This window comes from Chrysochloris asiatica, unplaced genomic scaffold (assembly GCF_000296735.1).
Source record: "Chrysochloris asiatica unplaced genomic scaffold, ChrAsi1.0 scaffold00182, whole genome shotgun sequence".
In the NCBI taxonomy this organism is placed as follows: domain Eukaryota; kingdom Metazoa; phylum Chordata; class Mammalia; order Afrosoricida; family Chrysochloridae; genus Chrysochloris; species Chrysochloris asiatica.
Genome location: NW_006408700.1, coordinates 2,669,303 through 2,691,596, shown reverse-complemented (window position 1 = coordinate 2,691,596; position 22,294 = coordinate 2,669,303). Strand labels below are relative to the sequence as shown.

Here is a 22,294-nt window from a genome sequence, read left to right as displayed (position 1 = left end):
ATGGAAGGGCTGGTAGTTTTGAACTGCTGACCTTGAGGTTAGCAGCTCGACTCAACTCGTAACTACTACACTACCAGAGCTCCAGGAGAGTTATTAGTTGTATGATATATAAAATAATCTTCAGTTCACTTCAACAACTGGTTAACCTAAATTTCTCTGAGATTTGTGTACTAGGAATCCCTTACTCCAATATAAACTTTTCAATGCTGGTCATATGCAATTATCTGTTGTTAGAATATCTCAGATTCCAAGTTCACACTTAAGTCCTGCCTAGAACCAGGTGCAGAGTGTGAATTCCATGAGGGGCAGACTCTGTCTCTTGGGGTGGCTAGAAGGGTTCATTAATTTAGGGCTTGATGGTTAAAAGATTGGCTGCTAAGTCAAGGGTTGGCAGTTCAAACCCACCAGCTGGTCTTTGGGAGAAAGATGTAGTGGTTTGCTTCTGCAAATGATTTATAGCCTTGGAAACTCATGTGTGTGTGTGGCAGGTTTACTTTGTCCTAAAGAGTCCAGGTGTGGTGCTGTGGGCTAATGAGCTGGACTGCAAAGTCATTTGAACTACAAGGTTGGCAGTTGAAGCTCACCAGCCGCTCGTTGGAAACCCTATACTGGGTCACTATGGGTCAGAACCAACTTGACAGAACTTAACAACAACAACAATGGGTTCCTATGAGTTGTTATTAACCTGATGGTTGTGGGTTTGGTTCTTTAGGGTCAGAAAATCTGATTGGAGTGTGGGCTCAGGAATTGAATCTCAGAAATATTTTGTCTCTGTTATCTAATTGCCTTTCTACTGAAGAATTTTAAGCTGATAATACCAAGATGCTTCTTTTTGCCATAAATTTTTCTTACCAAGAAAAATATCAAGGAAAGGAAGAAAAATGTTTAGTGACTGATCCTGAAAATGTTGTTGTCGTTGTGAAGTGACGCTGAGTCAGTTCCAACTCGTGGCAAACCTGTACGGGGTTTCTGAGGAGTGGCTGGTGAGTTTGAACAACTGACCTTGTGGTTCAAACCAACTTTGCAGTCCAGTGCTTATCCTACAGTGCCATTTCATAAGCAGCTCTGATAGCACAGTGAATTATGAGTTGGGATCTAACCTCAAAGTAGCAGTTTGAACCTACCAGCCTCTCCCAAAGAGAAGCATAAGGATTTCTGCTCCCATAAAGACTTATAGTCTCGGAAACCCTATACAGAGTTGCCATTCGTCAAAACCAACTCTATGGCACACAACCACCACCATCACCACCATAGCATTTCATACTTTTGAAAGCATATGTTTTGTTATCTATGTAATATTCACAACCAAAAGTCAGAACAAAACCCATAGCTGTCTAGTTGAGTTGGACTCATTGTCACCCTGTTGGACAGAGTAGAACTGCCCCCATGGGGTTAGTGGCTATAAATCTTTACAGAAGTAGACTGTCACATTTTTCTCCTGCAGAGCAGTTGGTGTGTTTGAACTGCCAATCTTTTGGCTAGCAGTCGAATGCTCACCCACTGAGACACCAGGGCTCCTAATATTCACCATGCTATTGTTGTTGTTAAGTCCTGTTGAGTAGGTTCCAATTCATAGTGACCTTGGATAGGGTTTTAGAGGAGTGGTTCGTGGGTTTGAACAGCCAGCCTTGTGGTTAGTAGTCCAGTGCTTATTCTACAGGACTACCATACCAGGACTTCAACATTCATGATAGTATCTACATATTATTATTCCTAGTTAAGATTGAGTACATAAAGCTCAAAGAGATAGAGTGAGTGACTTGTAAAGGTCACATAACCAAAAAATGGCAGAGCAAGATGAGAACTCAAGTCCTTTGAAACTTCTGCCCAGAATCCTTTCTTTTATACCATACTGCCTTTGTGAAGAGACTTAGTAGTACTGTAGTATAAGCACTTAACTACTAGCCACAAGGTCAGCACCTCAAAGTTACCAGCTGCTCTGCAGGAGAAAAATGAGGCTTTCGCTCCCATGAAGATTTACAGTCTGGGAAATTCCATGAGTTTGAACTGAGTAGATGGAACTAGGTGGGTCTTTGTGAATGGTGGTGCTGGTTATGTGCCTTGGAGTCAGTTCCGACTTATAGCTACCCTGTACAGGGTTTCCGAGGCTGTACATCTTTCCGGGAGCAGAACGTCTCATCTTTCTCCCTCAGAACAGCTGGTAGTTTTGATCTGCTGACCTGGCAGTTTACAGCCCGATTCACAACCACTATGCTACCAGAGTTCCTTTGGTGGGTCTTTGTGAACAGCTAAAGTAAAAAGGGGATGAAAAACAGTATTATGGAAAATATATTGTTTTGTTTTGATTTGATTTTAAAAAATAGTCCTGGATTTTGACCAGATTTCCCCCATTCTCCACAACAGCCTTTCCTGTCAAGTTTTCTTCTAGACTACATCTGACTAGTCTCATTACTTATCATCTGCAAAATTATCTTCTCTTCGCTAACAATTTCCTTTAAAGTCCAATTCTTTATAGCTGTTTTATACTCTTAAATTGCTCTCCTTGAGGATCTGAATTCAGGAATTTATTTATTTTTTTAACTGGGGTCTTAGGTTTTACTAGCAGTATCCAGATTGGAATCTTTCCTTTAGTGTCATAAAAAGATGATTAGATTGAGTTTAGAAGCGATTAGAATCTTTGTGGTTGTAAATAAATTGGAGAACTATTTTAAATTTAAGAATTAGGTCTTTATGATCTTATTTAATTACGTGTTTTGGGGTTTTTTTCTTTGTATTACCTTTTGCATGTCATTTTAAACTTTCCCTGTTGGAAGCATCTTATTATGAAACTGTCTTTGATGAATTCATTTTTTAAAAACTTGTGTCTGAAAGTACTGCATTTTTTTAGGTTGTCAGCACAATTTTCTGCAGAAAATAGTGCTGATGGCAATCAGTCTTAAATTACAGAATGACCTCTCACAGCTGGGAATGGACACTTTGATGGCCTACAGAAGCTGCTCTTTGGCGCTTCCTTTCCCATCCTGCCTCTCAACAGACATCCAAACCTGCCCCATGTTAGATCCAACTCTGTCCTGTTCACACACTAAACCTTACCAAACAGGTTATCTGTTAGAAACTATCGAAAAGGCTGACTTCTCCAACCCCATCCCGTGCCTACTTCAGAGGGATCTGTGGGTTGTCAATTTGTTAACTGTAGAAAATGTTGTGACTAACGCCTCACACAGAGTACACGTTCAGTACACGTTATTGTTGTTATTGTTATTGCTATTATTATTACTATGATTTGGCATGTTATGGAGTATGAGAAATAAACCCATTTCAGAGTCAATTGAGAAACACGTTCTTCTTAAATATTCAATTCCTAATGGCAATTGTATGTTTGAACTTATTTAAACATAATTTAAATTTTAAAAAATTTAAATTACTACCTTTATTGTACATTCTTTTAAAATGAACATTATTACTAATGTTGACAAGAAATAATAAAATTATAGTCCAATAAATTTCTCTTTTCAGTCTATAGTTCCCAGTGGTAAAGGTTGCTTGGTTACAGTTATAAATGTATCCATTGTGTCAACATTTTGTGACAGAATTATTATGGTACTGAAAATATTCTGGATTAATTTCAGTCTCTTTTTCTTTTTCAATGACTAAGGCCATTTGTATTACCTTTTGCATGTCATCTTTAAGAGCAAAGATGTCAGCTTGAGGACTAAGGTGCGCCTGACCCAAGCCATGGTATTTTCAATAGCCTCATATGGATGTGAAAGCTGGACAGTAAATAAGGAAGATTGTAGAATTGATGCCTTTGAATTGTGGTATTGGAGGAGAATACTAAAAGTGCCATGGACTGCCAAAAGAACCAATAGATCTGTTTTGGAAGAAGTGCAGCCATAGTGCTCCTTGGAGGCCAAGATGGCTAAACTTCATCTCTCATATTTTTGACAGTCGTTGGAGAAGGATGTCATGCTGAGTAAGATGGAGGGTCAGAGAAAAAGAGGAATACCCCCAAAGAGATGGATCGGCCAGGTGGCATCATTGATGGCGTCAAGTGTGGCAGTGGTAGTGAGGTTGGCCCAGGATAGGACATTGTTTTGTTCTGCTGTGCATAGCGTCGTTCTGAGTCGATTCTGACTCGATGGCACCTGACAACAACAAACAACAACAAGGCCATTTGTAGAGTGCTGGGGCTCTGTAAGGTAAGCACTGGACTGCTAACCACAAGGTTGGCAGTAAAACCCCACTGCCACTCTACAGGAGAAAGATAAGACTTTCTGTTCCCCTAAAGAATTACAACCTTGGAAACCCTATGCAGGGTGGCTATGAGTTGGAACCAACTCAGCACTTAACAACAAGAAGGATAGTTGCATGAAAACAATATCCTGGTTATACAAAAGTCCCTCTGATCATGCAGCTTATTTCTCTTAGCTGAAAGATAAATGATTTTTGTTTGTTTGTTCTGAATTCCTAAAATATGCACATTTTAGCACATGGTCATTGTATTTGAAAACTAGAAACTTCCAACAATATTATAACAGTAATCAAAATAATTCATAATAAAACTGTGATGTAGTTCAAAATTTCCTTTCTCAAAGTACACCCAATCCTCATTTACGGACAAGGTTAGTGCTAATATACAATTCAACACTTTCTGTAGCCACTATAGAGTAACAGAAACACTTAAGTGCAAACGTTTGTTCTGTGTTCTAAATACTGTTGTGAAACAAATGATAGATTATCAGCAAAAAAAGAGGGACCCCCCCCCCCCGCTCCAATGAGATGGATTGGCACAGTGGCAGCAGCTATGGGCTCAAACATAGCAATAATTGTGAGGATGGCTCAGGACTCCGCGGTGTTTCATTCTGTTGTACACAGGGTCGCTATGAGTTGGAACCGACGCAATGGCATCTAATAGCAACAAAAGCCTTCTGAAAGCAAATCTTAGAAATTGTTTAAGGACTAGAGCCAAATAGTCCAGGGAATTTTATTTAAATGACTATTTTTGATACGTTTTTGAGCTTATTTTTTCTTTCTTCTGTTTCTCTAAGCATTTTTTTTTTCTTTTAGCTCAGTTTTAAATTCTACATAGACTTGTTTACTTCTGGAAAATGTGATCGATTCATAAGTATTTTCTGACATAGAGACAGAATGACCAAAATTGAGGATTATTTGAGGGACATTTTGCAAGAAAAACATTAAATGTGTCATTCATCAGAAAGCTAATGTTCTAGACTTAATTCTGTTGCTATTTAACTGTTTGCTGTTGTTGAGCGCCGTCGAGTCGGTTCCGACCCACAGCGACCCTGTACAGCGTTTCCGAGGCTGTAAATCTTTACCGAAGCAGAAAGCCTCATCTTTTTCGGTTCGCAGCCGGATTCGAAACCACTACGCTACCAGAGCTCCTTATTTATAACTTTATTAATCTTGGGTAAATCAGTTGATTTCAGTTATCTCTAAAGTAGGAATGACAATCTCTTTCCTGCTTACTTTGGAAATACAATAATCAAATATACACTTTGAAAACACTGAGTTTATATAGTACATAACGTGGCTTTATCATTATCTTGCTTTAGAATATTGGTAGGCATGGATTAGAACAATAGATCAATCCAAACACATCATGTCTTTGATTTTGTCTACACACAAAAAAATCTGATTCCAATTAGATGCCTTTTAGAGCACAGACTCTTAGTTTTCTCAGCTGTAAAATGGGATTGAATAGTTAAACAAACAAACAGAATTGTAAACAGCTAAGCACAACTCCTGGCCCAAAGAGTATTAGGCAGACACGTCAATGTTAGCTCTGTTCTTTGATCTGGCATGGACTTTGGAGACAGAGATTATTGATAAAATGAAGTGTGAAACTGTCCAGGTGTAGTAATGTGGTCCCAGGTGTAAGGTTTCACAGCAGGTCCTGTCTTTGCAATCCTAACATCTCTGGTATGAAGAAGCTGACATTAAGGACCGTAGGCAGAACAATTCTGCCCTCACATACATGGGGCATGAATCACACTTGACTGCACAGTAACTAATTTTATGGCTGAAATCCAACCATTGTCTAATACTATACTGGTGAGCAAAAGGACTTATACATGACTTAATATTCCATATGGTTATGACTTTACATGACTGTGCACAGAATGCATGGAAACTTTGTGCATAGCTTATAGATCTACATTGTCTTAGATGGACTGGTCATAGTAATTTAGAAGGAAAATTTTACCTTTGTAAGTTCTCTAGATTACTGTTAAATTAATTTTGACCTATGTTCTAAATACATTAAGAATCGCCTATATGCTATATAGAAGCGTACAGTCTTCAACTTAAGATTCCACCAACTAAAAGGAATATCTGTAGTTGAGAAAGGACAAAACCCCAGTATGACAATAATAATAATAAACTACTCACAGTAGAAATTTATTAATCATAGGCATTATACAAAAATAATAATAATACAATAGCAATATAATATTATGTTAATTTTCAGGAAACAAGAAGAAATTGCCCCTTTTCAATGAAACATTGGGCAAGCATCCTTGGACATTTGCCAATCATTATTGTTTCAAATTAAAACAAAGTTGTCGGTTGTTTTTATATCTGAAAATAGAATATATATATATGTTGTTGTTAAGTGCCATCAAGTTGGTTCTGACCCATAGCGACCCTGTATAGGATTTCCAAGGAGACTCTGGTGAACTTGAGCCACCAACCTTGCAGTTCAAAATGCTTTGCAGTCTGGCGCATTAACCCACAGTGCCACAGCAGGATGCTATATATATATAAATCCCACTTCACCCACAGGGTACGTAGAGTGACAATTTTGCATGAAAAGATGCTGAGAGGAAATAGTGGCTAAGGACAAGTAAAAATGCCAAATAATCTCGAGTTCTATCTGCAGATGTTCTGCATTTGAAGATTCCATTTCCTATTTTATGCATCTTAAAATTTGTCATGTTATTAAATTTAATAAGCAACTTAATCTTTAACCTATGTTGTTTGATTTTAATGATTTTCTTTCTAGAGTAAAAAAGGAAATTAAGAGGAAAAATGATGAGATACAAAAGCATAAGCCTCAAAGATAGCTTCAATATCAATTGAAGTTCCTTTGTCCTGTGGGTAAGGATTCCTGGTAGCAAAGCAGAGTATGAACTGGGCTGCTAACTGCAAAGTCAGGAGTTTTAATTTACCAGTTACTCTGCAGTAGAAAGATGAGAACTTCTGCTCCTGTAAAGATTTACAGACTTGGAAACCCTATATTGTTGTTGTTAAGTGCTGTCGAGTTGGTTCCAATCCATAGAGACCCTGTATAGGGTTTCCAAGGAGTGGCTGGTGAGTCTGAACCACTGACCTTGCAGTTCAAACTGACATTGAAGTTCAATACATTAACCTACAGCACCATACCAGGACTCCACTATACAGGCTCACTATGAGTCCGAACCGACTCGGTGGCACATAACTACCACCACCAGTCCTGCAGGCACAAATTCTCCTTTCAGAAACGCGAAAGGACTCAGTGAGAGTTATGCTTCCTTTCCAAGTGCAGTAAAATACAACCTCTTGGCTCTAACATCAGCTAGGTACTTCCATTGGCTTCTGAGAAAAACTCTTCCTTGCTCAATCCCTGGTTTGAAAGTCAGGTGAGAAGCTGACCCCATAAGAAATCACTGAGTACACATGTACAAAAACATATTTGGGAGTTTTAGAAAAATGATTCCTTAGGGTAACTTAACAATGCAAGTTTGAAATTTCACAAAATGTCAATTATTTGAATAAACTAAGTAAGAATGTTTTTCCTGATATCAGTAATTCTGCTCTACGAATATACACAGCAGATCATGAATAACAGCGATTCTCAAACTTTATTGAATACAACTGTCCTCTGGGTTATATATTAAAACAGCATATTCCCACATTCTAACCCCATCACCATTCAGTAGATCTGTGGTGGGTTCAAAAATCTGCAGTTTTAACAAGATCTCCAGTGACTCAGGGGCTCCTGGTGTGGAAACAAGATCTCAAGGGGTTCTGGGATTCCTGCTATAAGATAAGCACTGGACTATTAGCCATAAGGTTGATGTTTCAAACCCACCAGCTGCCTCTCAGAAACCCAATGCAGGGTTGCTATGAGTGGGAAACATAGTCAACGGCGCTTAACAACAACAACAACAACAACAACAACAACAACAACAACAACAGATGATAGTGATGTAGCTAATTCATCCATTATCTTTAAGAGACTCCTCCAAGAGCTGGAAATTTCGAAATAGTTATGACAGCAAAACCAGTTAATGCTGTATGTTGTGCATGTCTAATTTTCTATACATTTTGGCAGTCCACAAGCACACTTGTTCAGTGCAGAAAAAATATTTTTTATCAATTGCCAACATTAGATTTGACTGTGTGTACCTGGTTGCTGATTTTGCAGATCACTTCTCTCTTTGTTCCCTTTACTTTAAAATGCAATCATTTATAATGTGTCTTCCCATTTTATGTAACTCTATGTCTCTGTACTTTTGCTTTTCTTGGCTCCTGGGTTGAGTTTCATATGAGCATAAGGCCACTGCCTTGCAGCACTTTATGAGAGCCGAGTGGGCGTAGATGTTCTTCTCAATCTTAATAAGATCAACCAGAATTATTTTTGTGAATTTATAATGGTTGTCCTCTCCTTCCTTGGGAAGGAAGAATCTGGTAGAATGAAAGCATGATGGGTCACATAAGTTATTTGCATATTTATAAGATATTCCCCAAAAGAAAGTTATGGAAGATTTAAAAGGCAGAGTATATCCTGAACTTTATCAGTGAACATACAAGGGGGCTTTGAAAAGTTCATGGAAAAATGGAATTGAAAGGTAATTGAATTTTTCCAGGAACTTTTTGAAGCCCCTTCATATAAGCTTGTGCCACAGACTATGAATTTTCTACTATCATACTATTTAAGAACTTTTAACAGTATTTGAGTAAAACAGATATGATACCATACAACCTTCTAGTTTCTGTATTTCTAAACACTCAAAAAACTTTGATAGTTAAAAGAATGAAAATCTACAGAATCACTTACTGTGAAAGTGAACTTGAATGGAACAGAATGGCAACTTACATCTAGTTCAAACATCCGTCAATAAGCTTCATGTTTCACTAACCCATAAAAGAAGACAATAAAAGACCTTTGATTTTTTTGCCTTCTAACTCTGGAACAGAATGTCCTAGAATTTAAAATGGATGAACTCCAAAGAGGGAAATTGAAAGAATAGTTTGACAAATTATTAGCCACTAATATTTTTAGAATTTCCAGAATTCATTGTATACATTCTGTCTTGAAAACATGCAATTATAAAATTTCCAAGAAAAGATGGTATCTGGTTCTAAGGACAAAAAAATGGAGATTTGTCATAGGGAGTCTGATTTGCCGACCTGCTTTCTTTGAAGGAAGAAGTTATCTGATGCCACTTATGGTGCCGATCCGTTGTCTAATGTGAAATAGACTGATAAAAGTTTGTCACACTTCCCTAACTCTATGACTTATGAATAATAATAGTAAATAATTAGTTACTGCTAAGTTAGTGTTTTGCACCACTTGTCTGTCAGTTTGTCATACTGTGGTGACTTACATGTTGCTGTGAGACTGGAAGCTTTGTCACTGGTGTTCTAAACATTAGCAGAGTCACCCATGGTGGACAGGTTTCAGCAGAACTTCCAGATGAAGACAGACTTGGAAGAAGGAGAGATTAGCTTGACCAGTTAGTCTTTGAAAACCTTATGAATAACAGCGGGACATTGTCAGATATAGTGCTGGAAGATGAGACATTCACATTGGAAGCCACTAAAAATACGACTGGGGAAGAGCTGCCTCCTTGAAATGTAGTTGACCATAATGACGTGAATGGAGCAAAGCTTTGAGATCGTCCTTTGCTGATGGGGCAAAACTCAAAATGAGAAGAAACAGCTGCAAGCATTCCTTAATAATCAGGACATGAAATGTACGAAACATGTCATTGCTATTAGGTGTGATTGAGTATGTTTTGACTCATAGTGACCCTGTATAGGGGTACTGAGGCTGTAAATCTTTGTGGGAGCAGAAAGCCTCTTCTTTCTCCCACAGAGCTACTGGTGGTCTTGAACTTTGAAACTTGTGATATGAAGTCCAGTCCTTATCCTGCAGAACCACAGAGCACCCCGTACTAAATATGAATCAAGGAACATTGGAAACTGTCAAAAATGAAATGGAATGCATAAAGAGATTTAGTGAGCTGAAATGGATTGGTATTGGCCATTTTGAATCAGGCAATCATATGGTTTTTTTCTATGCCAGGAATATCAAATTGAAGAGGAAGCGAATAGCATTTACTGTCAAAAATAACATTTCAAGGTCTATCTTGAAGTAAAATGTTGTCTGTGGTAGGATATTATCCACATGCCTACGCAGGGTCAGTGGTTCAAGCTCACCAGCCACCCCTTGGAAACCCTATACAGCATTGCTATGAGTTGGAACCGACTTGAAGGCACTTTACAACAACTAGGAAGAACAGTTAATACTACTTTTTCAAAATTACACACCAACCACTTAAGCCACTGGTGATGGAATTAACGAATTCTGTCAACTTCTTTTACTCTTTTGTTTTTATAGGTCGTGCCACACTTATTTATTAAGCAGTGGGTGTGATGCTCTTAAATAAAACCCAACCAAACCCAGTGCCTTTGAGTCAATTCTGACCCATAGCTACCCTATAGGATAGAGTAGAACTGCCCCACAGGGGTTCCAAAATTGTAAATCTTCACAGAAACATCGTCATGATGTGCCATGGAGTCGGTTCTGACTCATAGCGTCCCTGTACAGGGTTTCCAAGGTTGTAAGTCTTTACAAGAGCAGAAAGCCTCATCTTTCTCCCGCAGAACAGCCGGTAGTTTTGAACTGCTGACCTTAAGGTTCGCAGCCTGATTCATAACCACTACACTATCAGAGCTCTTTTCACAGAAACAGACTGTCATATATTTTTCCTGCAGAGTGGCTGGTAGGTTAGAACTTCTGACCTTATTGTTCGCCAAGGTTTCCACCTGTTGTTGTTATGTGCCTTTGAGTCATTCTGACTCATTGCAACCATGTTGAGTTTGAACTGCTGACCTTGTGGTTAATAATCCAGTGCTTATTCTACAGTACCTAAACAGGACTTAGAGTCTTTTTCTTAACTTTTTATGTTGAATGAAATGAAGGTTCACAGACAAGATCATCAGCTTTACATTCACCAAATTGCGCACTTCGTTTCACCTCAATGACTGCAATCCTCTCCCTGCAAGAGCAACGATCCTGCTTCCTCCCCGTGTTTCCTAGCTCCATTCCACTCACCTTTCTATCACTTCATAACTTTGTCCTTAGGAAAATGTTACCCTTTTGATTAGGAATGATTTATCATTCCACAGTAAGATATCTTGCTAGTGTTGCCCCCTCCCCACCATCCCGTAAACCTATCTACTGCTTGACTGAAAATTGGACCTTGAGTAAGGTGGTCGAGGGCCAGGATCCCATAGTCTCAGGTTCCTCCAGTCTTTCTATCCAGTAAATGTGGTCTTATTGTTTTCTCCCCCTACGCTCTCCATCTTCTTCTTTTTCTTTCTTTCTTCCTTTTTTCTTAACTTTTTATTGTGAATTGAGAGAAGATTTATAGACAAGATTATCAACTTTGCATTCAACAAATCATGCACTTTGTTTCATCTCCATGATTGCCATCCCCTTCCTGCAGCAACAGATATCCTGTTTCCTCCCTGGGGTTCCTATTTGCATTCCACCTACTTTCCTATCCCGTCTCCACTTCATCCTTAGGCATGTGTTGCCATTCTGATTTTGAATGATTGACCATCTCAAGGTGAACATACATTACTAGTGCCGTTGTCCCCCACTATAAATCTATCTACTGCTGGCCTGAAAATTGGGCCACAAGTGTGAGTTCCTTTCCAGACCTGAAGGGTGGTTGAGGGCCAAAGTCTCAGGTTCCTCCAGTCTCTTTCTGACCAGTAAGGCTGTTTTTTGTTTTTTAAATAATTTTGAGTCTTGTTCCACATTTTCTCCCACTTTCTCCTGGATCTTCTGATGTAAGCCTTTTCAGGGAAGTTGGAGCGGTCACTGGGTACCATTTAGTTCTGCTGGTCTTAGAGTCATGGAGACTGATGTTCACATGTTCCTTTAGTCCATTGGACCATTTGATCCCAAGTCTCTCTGATTCTTTCAACTCTTCTTTCTTCCACACATAGAGAGACCAATAGCTGCACGTTAGACGGCCGCTCTTGAGTTTTCAAGATCTCAGACTCTACTCATCCAAGTAGGATGTAGAACATTGTCCAGAATGACAATGTTAGCTAGTTGACCATGATGTCTCCTGACACTATGGTCCTAAGCCCCAAGGGTCATCAACTTGTTGAGGCTGTAAATCTTTGTTGCTGTTGTTATGTGCTGTGGAGTCGTTTTTGACTCATAGTGACCCTGTACAGGGTTTCTGAGGCTGTAAATCTTTACAGGAGCTTTAGGGGAGCAGAAAGTCCCATCTTTCTCCTAAGTAACATCTGGTAGACTCGAACTGCTGATCTTTTGGTTAGCAGCCCAATGTGTAACCTACTATACCACCAGGGATCCTGATAAAGTGGAGGATAAATGAAAAAGAGACAGACCCCCAATGAGATGGATTGACATGGTGCCAGTAACAATCGGCTCAGATATTAACATTTGCAAGCATGGCATAGGACCAAGCAGTGTTTCATTCTGTTTTACATAAGGTCACTATGAGTCCGAAGCAATTCAATGGCACCTAACAACAGCAGCAGCAACAGGAAGTTAGTGTTTTAAGTGTACACACACACACACACACACACACACCCCTATCTATGCAACACCAACTGTCAGTCTTCATATTGTGGTTCCCAGGGCATTGCTGGGATGCTGCAAGCTGTGCCACCATTATTTCAAATACCATAGTAGGTAGGTTTCAGCAGACCTTCCATGCCAAAACTAGAAAATAGACCTGCCAATCAACTTCCATAAAGTTAGCCAATAAAAGCTATATGAATCAGGACAGAGCATTGCCCAGCTTCCTTGCTTCGACACGTCACCATGGTGGATCAATTGATGGAGTAGGACATCATGTTTGTTGATGCAGGAGGCAGGCAAGGCAAGGTAGTTAAAAGGATGGACCAAACCATGCTGTTGATTGGTAGGATGGTGCAGGACAGGGCAATGTGTAGTTCTGTTAACGTAAGGCCATGATGGGTTGGAGTTAACTTGGTGACTGCTATGTGTGCATGTGTGCACGTCCGTATATGTCTATCCACTGTCTGTCATGATCGTCGTCATCATTTCCTTGTTAAACATGTGAAACTGGACCACAAAGGAATAAAAACACTTGCTGCAGGTTACATAACAGGTGATAGAGCAGGAATACAAACCCGGACAGTTGGGTTCCAGAGGCCATGCCCTTAACCAGGATACAGTGTTCCTTCTACTTAAAACCATGGTTGTCTACCTAAGTAGTCATTATGGGAGGCTGCACAGCTATTCCATCTATGTTGGTATGACTCAGAACATTCTTGGACCTTCTTTAATATGATTGCTTGCTCATACATTAGAAGCCAATCCAACCAAAAGTGAAATACCCCCAGAAGCTCAATCTGGCAATAGTAAAAGGAAGTAAATTGTCCTTCTGGCTCGATCCAGCCCACAGACAAGTCTGGTTTGGTCTGTGTTTTTGACCTTTCTAATGCTTTACATTTTAATTAGCTACCAAAATAAACACCATTCAATTTAAAAGCCTTGTATGCAAATCTAAAATTCTTTCAGAAAATTGGAGCCTTTACATTAAGTTTGTCTCCAGTTTCTCATAGTTCCCACCATCTGTGTCTTCTAGAAACTGTGATTGAGGATCATTTAGCACTTCAGCACTTATCCTGTTTGGTTCATGTATTTTACCTACCTGGCTCCTGTACACATTTGATTTTATAACTGTTTTCAAGGGAATAATGGAAATAAAAACAATGAATGAAACTCGCAAAAGGGAATTTCCAAAAGGTGGCATTCTGATTGTTGATGTTAAGTGTTGTTGAGTCAGTTCTGACTCATAGTGACCCTGTATAGGGTTTGCAAGGAAACAAGTGACTAGCTTGTTTAAACTAACAACCCTGAGGTTGAGTGCTTATCTTAGAGTGGAGTGCCACACTAGGATTCCAGGCTTGTAGGTTAGAAGGGACTTAATTGCTGATGCGTATCCCTGAGGAATAAAAGGATGACTGTGGGATGTTATTCTGAACAAAAAATTCAGAAACAGATGAAATACTTGGGAAACAGAAAAGTTAATTCCAACCCTTACAGACTTTTAGATTGCACTCAAAGAAGCTCCTCAACTTTCATGGAGAATAACACAGTGTCCATATTCTAAATACTATTCATACTATAGGAGTTCTGCTGTGGAGTTATAGGATAAACACCGCTAACCACAAGGTCTGTGTTTGAACCCATCACTTCGTGGTATTTAACAATAACATCCATATTATAAAACGACAAAAAGAAGTCATTTCATGCCATGGTCAATGTCTATTATTCCAGGAAAGATAAAAATGTTAACAGAATGAATTAGGCAAAAGATTCCATAGCAATATTGCAAATCCCTTTCTCCCCAAGGATGACATTATTGAGGCTCCAATAAACAGCGTTCTGTACATGAGTCGGAACCGACTCCATGGCACATAACAACAACAACTGGTAGCATAGTGGTTATGAATCGGGCTGCTAACCTCAGGGTCAGCAGTTCAAAACTACCAGCTGTTCTGTGGGAGAAAGATGAGGCTTTCTGCTCCCATAAAGATTTACAGCCTCAGAAATCCTATGTAGGGTCGCTATGAGTTGGACTGACTCCACGGCACACAACAACAACACTAAACAAAGTAACCACAAGAACAAACACTACATTTATTTAAAGTTGCTGGTTAAGAAATGCATACATGTGTTTCTCTAATGTGCTGCTAATATATATATATATATTTATCACAATTAGAAATGTGTTCCAAAGAACTACGTGTTCCTAAGAACCAGACAGAATTATGTAACTAAATCTGCTTTGGATGATGTTCATCTCTATCCATGATGCACACAATGCCTTTTATGCTTTATTTTATCTGCGTTGTCAGAATTTGTGCACTCATTCACCAAACCTCCAGTTATTTAGTTATTTGTTCATTCACACATTCATTTGGCAGATATTCCTGAGTGTCTGTTACATTCCAGGTTCTCGGCTTCACCACTGTATGCACTTTACAACCCAGAACAGTATTTCAAAGTTGTTTTGAGGTTTGAATGGGGCTGCTGAACTTGCTGAAGAAATGTTTCCTCACATTTGAACTCCAGAATTACTAGGAAAGTAGGAAACATTCTAGATCCATTTGTCTATATAATAGCTCAGGATCTCTGCATCACAGCCTGCTGGCAACGCAGGGGAAGGGCAAACAAGATTTTAAAAAACTATTTTCCTTTAGGAAAAATGTCTGCTTGTTTTTCTGACCCTCTTATTCCTCAACCACCACTCGTCTATCAGTTTGTTATATTGTGGTGGCTTCTGTGTTGCTGTTGATTCTGGAAGCTATGGCACGGATATTTGAAATATCATCAGGATTACCAACGGTGGACACTTTTCAGCAGAGCTTCAAGACTAAGGCAGATAAGGAAGAAGGAGAGACAGACTACTTCTGAATATTTATTTACTGAAAACCATATGAATAGGAGTGAAGCACTGCCAGATACAGTGCAGTGCTGGAACATGAAAACATTATGAATAACGCCAGATAAAGTGCCAGAAGATGAGCCCCTCAGGCTGGAAGGCAACTGGGCAAGAGCTGACTCCTCAAAGTAGAATTAACCATGATGATGCAAATGGAGTAAAGCTTCAGAACCTTCATTTGCTGATGGGGCACAATTCAAAATGAGGAGAAGCAGTTGCAAATATTCATTAATAATCAGAACCTGGAATGTACAAAGTATTAATCTAGGAAAATTGGAAGCTGCCAAAAATGAAATAGAATGCATAAAGATTGATATCCTATTAGTGTGCTGAAATGGACTGGTATTAGCCATTTAGAATCTGACAATCATATGGTTTACTACTCTGGGAATGACAAATTTAAGAGGAATAACATTACATTCATCATCAAAAAGAACATTTAAAGACCTAGCTTGAAGAGCAATACTGTCTGTGATATGCCTACAAGGAAGACAAGAAGTACAGCAAAAGAAGTATAGCAAAAAGACCAATGATAATGTCTATTGTTGTTGTTGTTAAGTGTCATCGAGTCAGTTCCAATTGATAGCAACCCTGCATAGGGTTTCAGAGGAGCAGTTGATGAATTTGAACTGCTGACCTTGCAGTTTAAACCGACCTTTTGGTCCAGTGCATTATCCCACAGTGCCATACCAAGACTCCAACAATGACTATGGTCCCCCTCAATATCTCTGTAAGAAACACTGCGTGGTAGGCAGTAATGTCCTTGAAACCTTCATTGATACTTCTAGTTCCTGGAAGTGGACTTGTTATCCAGCAGCCTAAATGTTCGGCATCATATTTCAAAATTAAATGATAGTTGTATTCCTTGACTACACCTTGGCCGACTCAACAGCACTTAACAACAATGACAAACATCTTGGCCAAGACTCCAATCCTCATATCTAACTCCAAGTAGGCATATGATCCCCTGCATTCATATCATTTATATGAAGAAGAGGGAGAGAAATCTGAACAGAGCCATCTATCTATAATTCTAAGGAGCTCTGGTAGTGTAGTGGTTACGAATCGGGCTGCTAACCTGAAGGTCAGAAGTTCAAAACTACCAGCTGGTCCATGGGAGAAAGATGAGGCTTTCTGCTCCCATAAAAATTTACAGCCTCAGAAATCCTGTACAGGCTCACTATGAGTTGGAAGCAAACTTTCTGGTATACCACCACCATGTATAATTCTTTATTTCCCACATACATAAACATACCATTTATTTATTAAACAAACAAATAAAAATACATATCTTTTTTTAGCTTTTTATTGTGTACTGAGTGAAGGGTAACAGACAAGATCATCAGTTTTACACTATATACGTTTTGTTTCATCTCAATGATTCCAATCCCCTCCTTGCAAAAAGTTATTCTACTTCCTCCCTGTGATTTCTCTTTTAAAACTCGTATTTCACAGATGAACAAAGCAAAAATATTTGATGTACACATACAAAACAAAGACCATATGTTCATTTAAATGTCCTAAAGGCATATTCTACAAGTCAGCCTCTTGCCTGCAGACACACATCCTTACTCAGTCCATGGGCCTAGTGCCGGCAGCTGCTCTGTCTCTCCATGCCATCACCTCTGCCACTGTCTTTGCTGCTGCTGCTTTTCTAGGTAGGATCTCACACTCCACTCATGCTCTTCCTTCTTGATGGTCCTGGGATCACCTATTATTAAAATGAAAGACCAACTACTCCCTTCTTTTAGTTACACATCTTCTACAATTAAAGTTGTGACAATTACAATTAGTCTTGCAAACAAGTATTCAGAATTGAAACACACAATCCTATCAGCATCATTCCCCGACCCCTTTCACTAGATTCATCTGGAGAAGAGGAAAACTATTCAGTGAGTATCCCTTCATTCTGAAACTAAGCACACTCATGAAAATTTGCCACACAAAGCCAGCCACTTTGTGCTTTTATAGGCCCCCATTTTTGATACCAATGTCTAGGTTGCCTGCCCCTATCAATCCAGTGCACTGAGGATGAAAGATTGTGCCTTGTTATGAGGAATCCTTTCATTGAGGTTTTGAGCAGCTGCATCCATAAGCAAAGGTCCAGTTCATCAAATTATAGCAGTTTATACTTGTTCACAGTATCAAACATCTTTACCTTCATTTGGTCAAGTTCTGGTCAGCTAGCCATCCAAGCTTGGGCAATGGGTACTAGCTACAAGCTTGGGAGTTCATGCATGCCTCTCTGCACTTCAGACCAGCTGGCCACTTCACTTTTAGCTCTAGCCTCAGTGGCTAGGTCAGTGCCCGTGGGTTCAGGAGTTCACATATCTCTCTTAATTTCAGACCAGCCAGGCCTTCATCTTCTATCTCTCATCACAAGGTCAGTAAGTATCAATGAAACATGGTCAAACTCAGGCCATGTCATCATTGCTGCATTTCCCCCATTTCCACTCTCCAGTAATCCCAGTGGTCAACAGGGAGCATGCTAGATTGCTCTCGGGTTAACTTTGAGTTTCAGTTCTAGAAGGGGTTTTTCTTGCCTTGAAGCCTCCAAAGCAAACAGCTTGCTTGATATTCTAACAGCAAACAGCCCACTTTTTTTTTTTTCCTGCAGGTCTTTCTTTCAATAAGATTTTTTTGTTCTTCCAGCAGTTCTATGTTGGTCTGCATGTCCTTTCAATTGGAAATGTCCCAACTCAGAAGGTTCTGGGTGAGGCTCAAGATTCCATCTAAGGCCCCCATACTCTACAAAGGCTTAACAAGATGCTTATTCACCTTTCAGCTTTCTATAATCATAATTCACCTTACAAGCTTTCTGTAATCATAATTCCCAATATTCATTTCTATCACATTTAAATGTCTAATTTACAATAGTATGAGGGGAAATCAATATTCACAAGGCAATCAAACACTTAAACATTTTCCTCTCCTTTACCCATTTGGACTATGTCTCGATCTCTTTATCACAAAACACTGTTGTTCCAAGGTTGTGTACAACTATTTACCTCTACCTCATTTAGCTATGCATACCTCCCTAAGTCTTCCCCTATCTTCATTGTTCATCTGCCACCCTCCCTCTTTTTGAGTATTGCCCTCCCCCTCGTTGTATATTGCCTTCCCTGTCACCTGAGCTAACATGTGTCTACCCTCTACCCTGTGAATTAATCTCCCCTCCCTCCCAACCCTGTGGGAGTCCTGGTGTGGCACTGTGGGTTAATGAGCTGGACTGCAAAGTCAGTTTGGACCACAAGACTTGCAGTTCAAGCTCACTGGCTGTTCTTCAGAAACCCTATACAGGGTTGCTATGGGTCATGACTGACTGGATGGCACTTAGCAACAAAACAACAACCCTCCCACCCCTGGTAACCATCAAAGAATGTTCATTTTAATATGGAAATCTTTTCGAAAGCTTTCACAATAATGGTCTCATGCAATATTTGTCCTTTGTGATTGATTAATTTCACTCAGCATAATTTCTCAAGGTTCATTCATGTTATGAAGTGCTTTTCAGATTCACCATTATTCTTCAAGGCTGAATAATATTCCATTGTATGTATGTACTAAAGTTTGTTTATCCATTCTCCCATTGATGGGCACTTAGGCTGTCTCCTTCTTTTTTGCTGTTTTGAATGGTGCTGTGTTGAACATTGCTGTGCACATGTCTATTCATGTCCCGGCTCATATTTCTTGTGGATATATGCCAAGTAGAGGGATTGCTGGGTTATAAATCGGGCTTCCAACCTCAGGGTCAGCAGTTCGAAACTACCAGCTGTTCTAGGGGACAAAGATGAGGTTTTCTGCTCCCATAAAGATTTATAGCCTCAGAAACCCTATATAAGGTTGCTATGAGCCAGAACCAACTCCACAGCACATAACCAACCAAACTATTCCTATTTTTTTTTTTTGGAACTTCACTGTTTATGTTGGTTTAAGATGATTTCTTATTGGTGTTTGGATTTGCATCTCTCTAATGGTTAATGGGGCAGTCCTGGTGTGACACTGTGGGTTAATGCGCCAGACTGCAAAACTGTTTGAACTGCAAGGTCGGCAGTTCAAGTTCACCAGCTGCTCCTCTGAAACCCTATACAGGGTTGCTATGGGTCGGAACTGACTTGATGGCACTTCACAACAACAACAATGGTTAATGTGGGTCCTCATGTGGTGCTGGACTGCACAGTTGGTTTGAACCATAAGATTGGCAGTTCAGGCTCACCAACCGCTCCTTGGAAACTCTATACAAGGGTCACTATGGGTCGGAACTGACTCGATGGCACTTAACAACGACAACAACAATGGTTAATGATCGTGAACATTTCTTCATGTATTTGTTGGCTCCCTGAATGTATTCCTTGGTAAAGTGTCTGTTCATGTCCTGTGCCCATTATTCAATTGGGTTGTTTGTCTTTTTCTTGTAGAGTTGTTGTAGTTTTATGTAAATTTTAGAGAGTAGTTCCTTGTCTGATACATCATTGCAAATATTTGTTCCGCAGTCGGTGGAATCATGTTTTTCTCTTTTGGTGGAATCTTTTGAAGCACATAAGTTTCTAATTTTTATTAAGTCCTAGTCATCTATTTTGTCTTTTATTGTTTTTGTTTGTTTGTTTGTTTGTTTTTTACAATGTTTGATAGTATATGTATGCCATGTATTAGATCCCCTAAGTTTGTCCCTATGTTTTCACTGATGATTTTCATAGTTCAACATTTTAGATTTAGGTCTTTACTCCATGTCGAGTTTGTTTTTGTATATGTTGTGAGATATGGGTCTTGCTTGATTCATTTGCAAATTGATTTCCAGTTTTGCTAGGGCCATTTGTGGAAGAGACTATTTCTTCTTCATTTAATGTCTTTTGACCCTTTGTCAAAGATCACTTGGTAATATGTGGATGGATTTACTTTTGGGTTCTCAATTCAGTTCCATTGATCTATGTATTTTTCATTGCACTTGCACCAAGCTATATTGTAAGTTTTGAGATCAGGGAGTAATTTTTGTTCCTTTTTCTTAAGCTGTGCTTTGCTTATCTGAGGTCTATTTCCTCCTATATAAAGTTTGTGATGGTTTTTTCCATGTTTTAAAAGAATGTTGTTAGAATCTGAATTGGGATTGCATCATATCTATAGATTGCTTTGGGTAGTATTGACATTTTCACAATGTTAAGTCTTCCTATCAACAAATATGGTATATTTTTCCATTTTTGTAGATGTCTTTTGGTTTCTTGTAGTAGGTTTTTTTTGTTTTTGTTTTAAGTTTTCTTTGTATAGGTCTTTTGTTTCTATGGTTATATGTATGTATTCCTAAGTATTTTCTCCTTTGGTGGCTATTATTAATGGCACTGTTTTCATAATTTTCTTTTCGGAGCTATCTTCATTAATTTAGAGGAATCCAACTAATTATTGTATATTGATCTTGTACCCTGATACTTTCTTGAATCTTCCAATGAGCTCCAATAGTTTTCTTGCTGTGTCTTTAGGATTTTATTTGTATATGATCATATCATTGCAAACAGAGAGAGTTTTACTTCTTCTTTGCCAGTTTGGATGCCCTTAATTTACCTATCTTTCCTCATAGCTCTGGCTAAGACTTCCGATACAATATTGAATAGAAGTGATGATAAGGGGCATCCTTGTCTGCTCCTGTTCCGAATATATTTTCACACATATTGAAGCAAAAAGAGTCAATTCAAAGCTTTAAAAAATCTGATATATTGAAAGTAATTCCAATAGTATACTGAAATTTGTCCACTTTCAAAAAATGGTTGTAGGACTGTAAGTCAGCCTCTAACATTGCTAATATGGTGGTTGTCAGGGTCTTTAATTAAGGATTTTGAAAGGATCACTTGTTGAGATTTGGCATTGTGGCTCAGCAGGATAACGCACTGGACTGAAAGTTCAAACCTACCAACTGCTCCTTAGAAATCCTATACAGGGGCACTATGTGTCGGAATCAACTCGATGGCCCTTAACAACAACAATTTTCCAATAACAACAAACAGTGTCTTCAAATAGCCACGTATTTGTTTGGTTTTGTGGGAACAGTGAAAATATAACTGATGAATAGACTGGCATTCTTCTGGTCTCCCAAGGCAGTGGTGTGTCAACATGTAGTCATCTTTGTAGGCAAAAACAGTTCAGCTGAGTCCTAGTTCATGAGGTAGTTTACCAAAATGCTCCATTTTTTTAAAGTTACTATGGAATTTGTCTTTATGTAGTTTACAAATGCCTCTTCAACTGCTTGATTCAGGTATTGACAATTGATGATGTCGTTCACCTGGACCTGCAGCATAAATACAGATACTGGAACAGGCATGCTAGAAGATGCCGCAGGCACGTCCGGCCTCTTCTTAGTCTTTCCCTTCTGCTGTTAATGCTGACGTTGCTAGATGAGGCTGATTTCGGAGAAGCTGAGCTGGGCACTGGCAGCTGCTTGATGTGCCATGCCTTTAGCCAGGCCGAGACCAGAGTGCAGGGGACCGGCTTGCAGAACCTCACCATGGCTGAGTCAGAGGCTGCAGTGGCATATTGCTGGCCTTCAGGCTGTGGTGAGCACTAGGGCTTTGGTCTTCTTACCAAACTTGCTCACTTGC

General features: G+C 39.3%; 1 pseudogene; it reads right to left on the bottom strand.

Annotated features, from left to right (window-relative positions):
• Nucleotides 1-16,651: 16,651 nt before the first annotated feature.
• On the bottom strand, nucleotides 16,652-22,202 carry LOC102816664 (annotated as a pseudogene).
• Nucleotides 22,203-22,294: the final 92 nt, after the last annotated feature.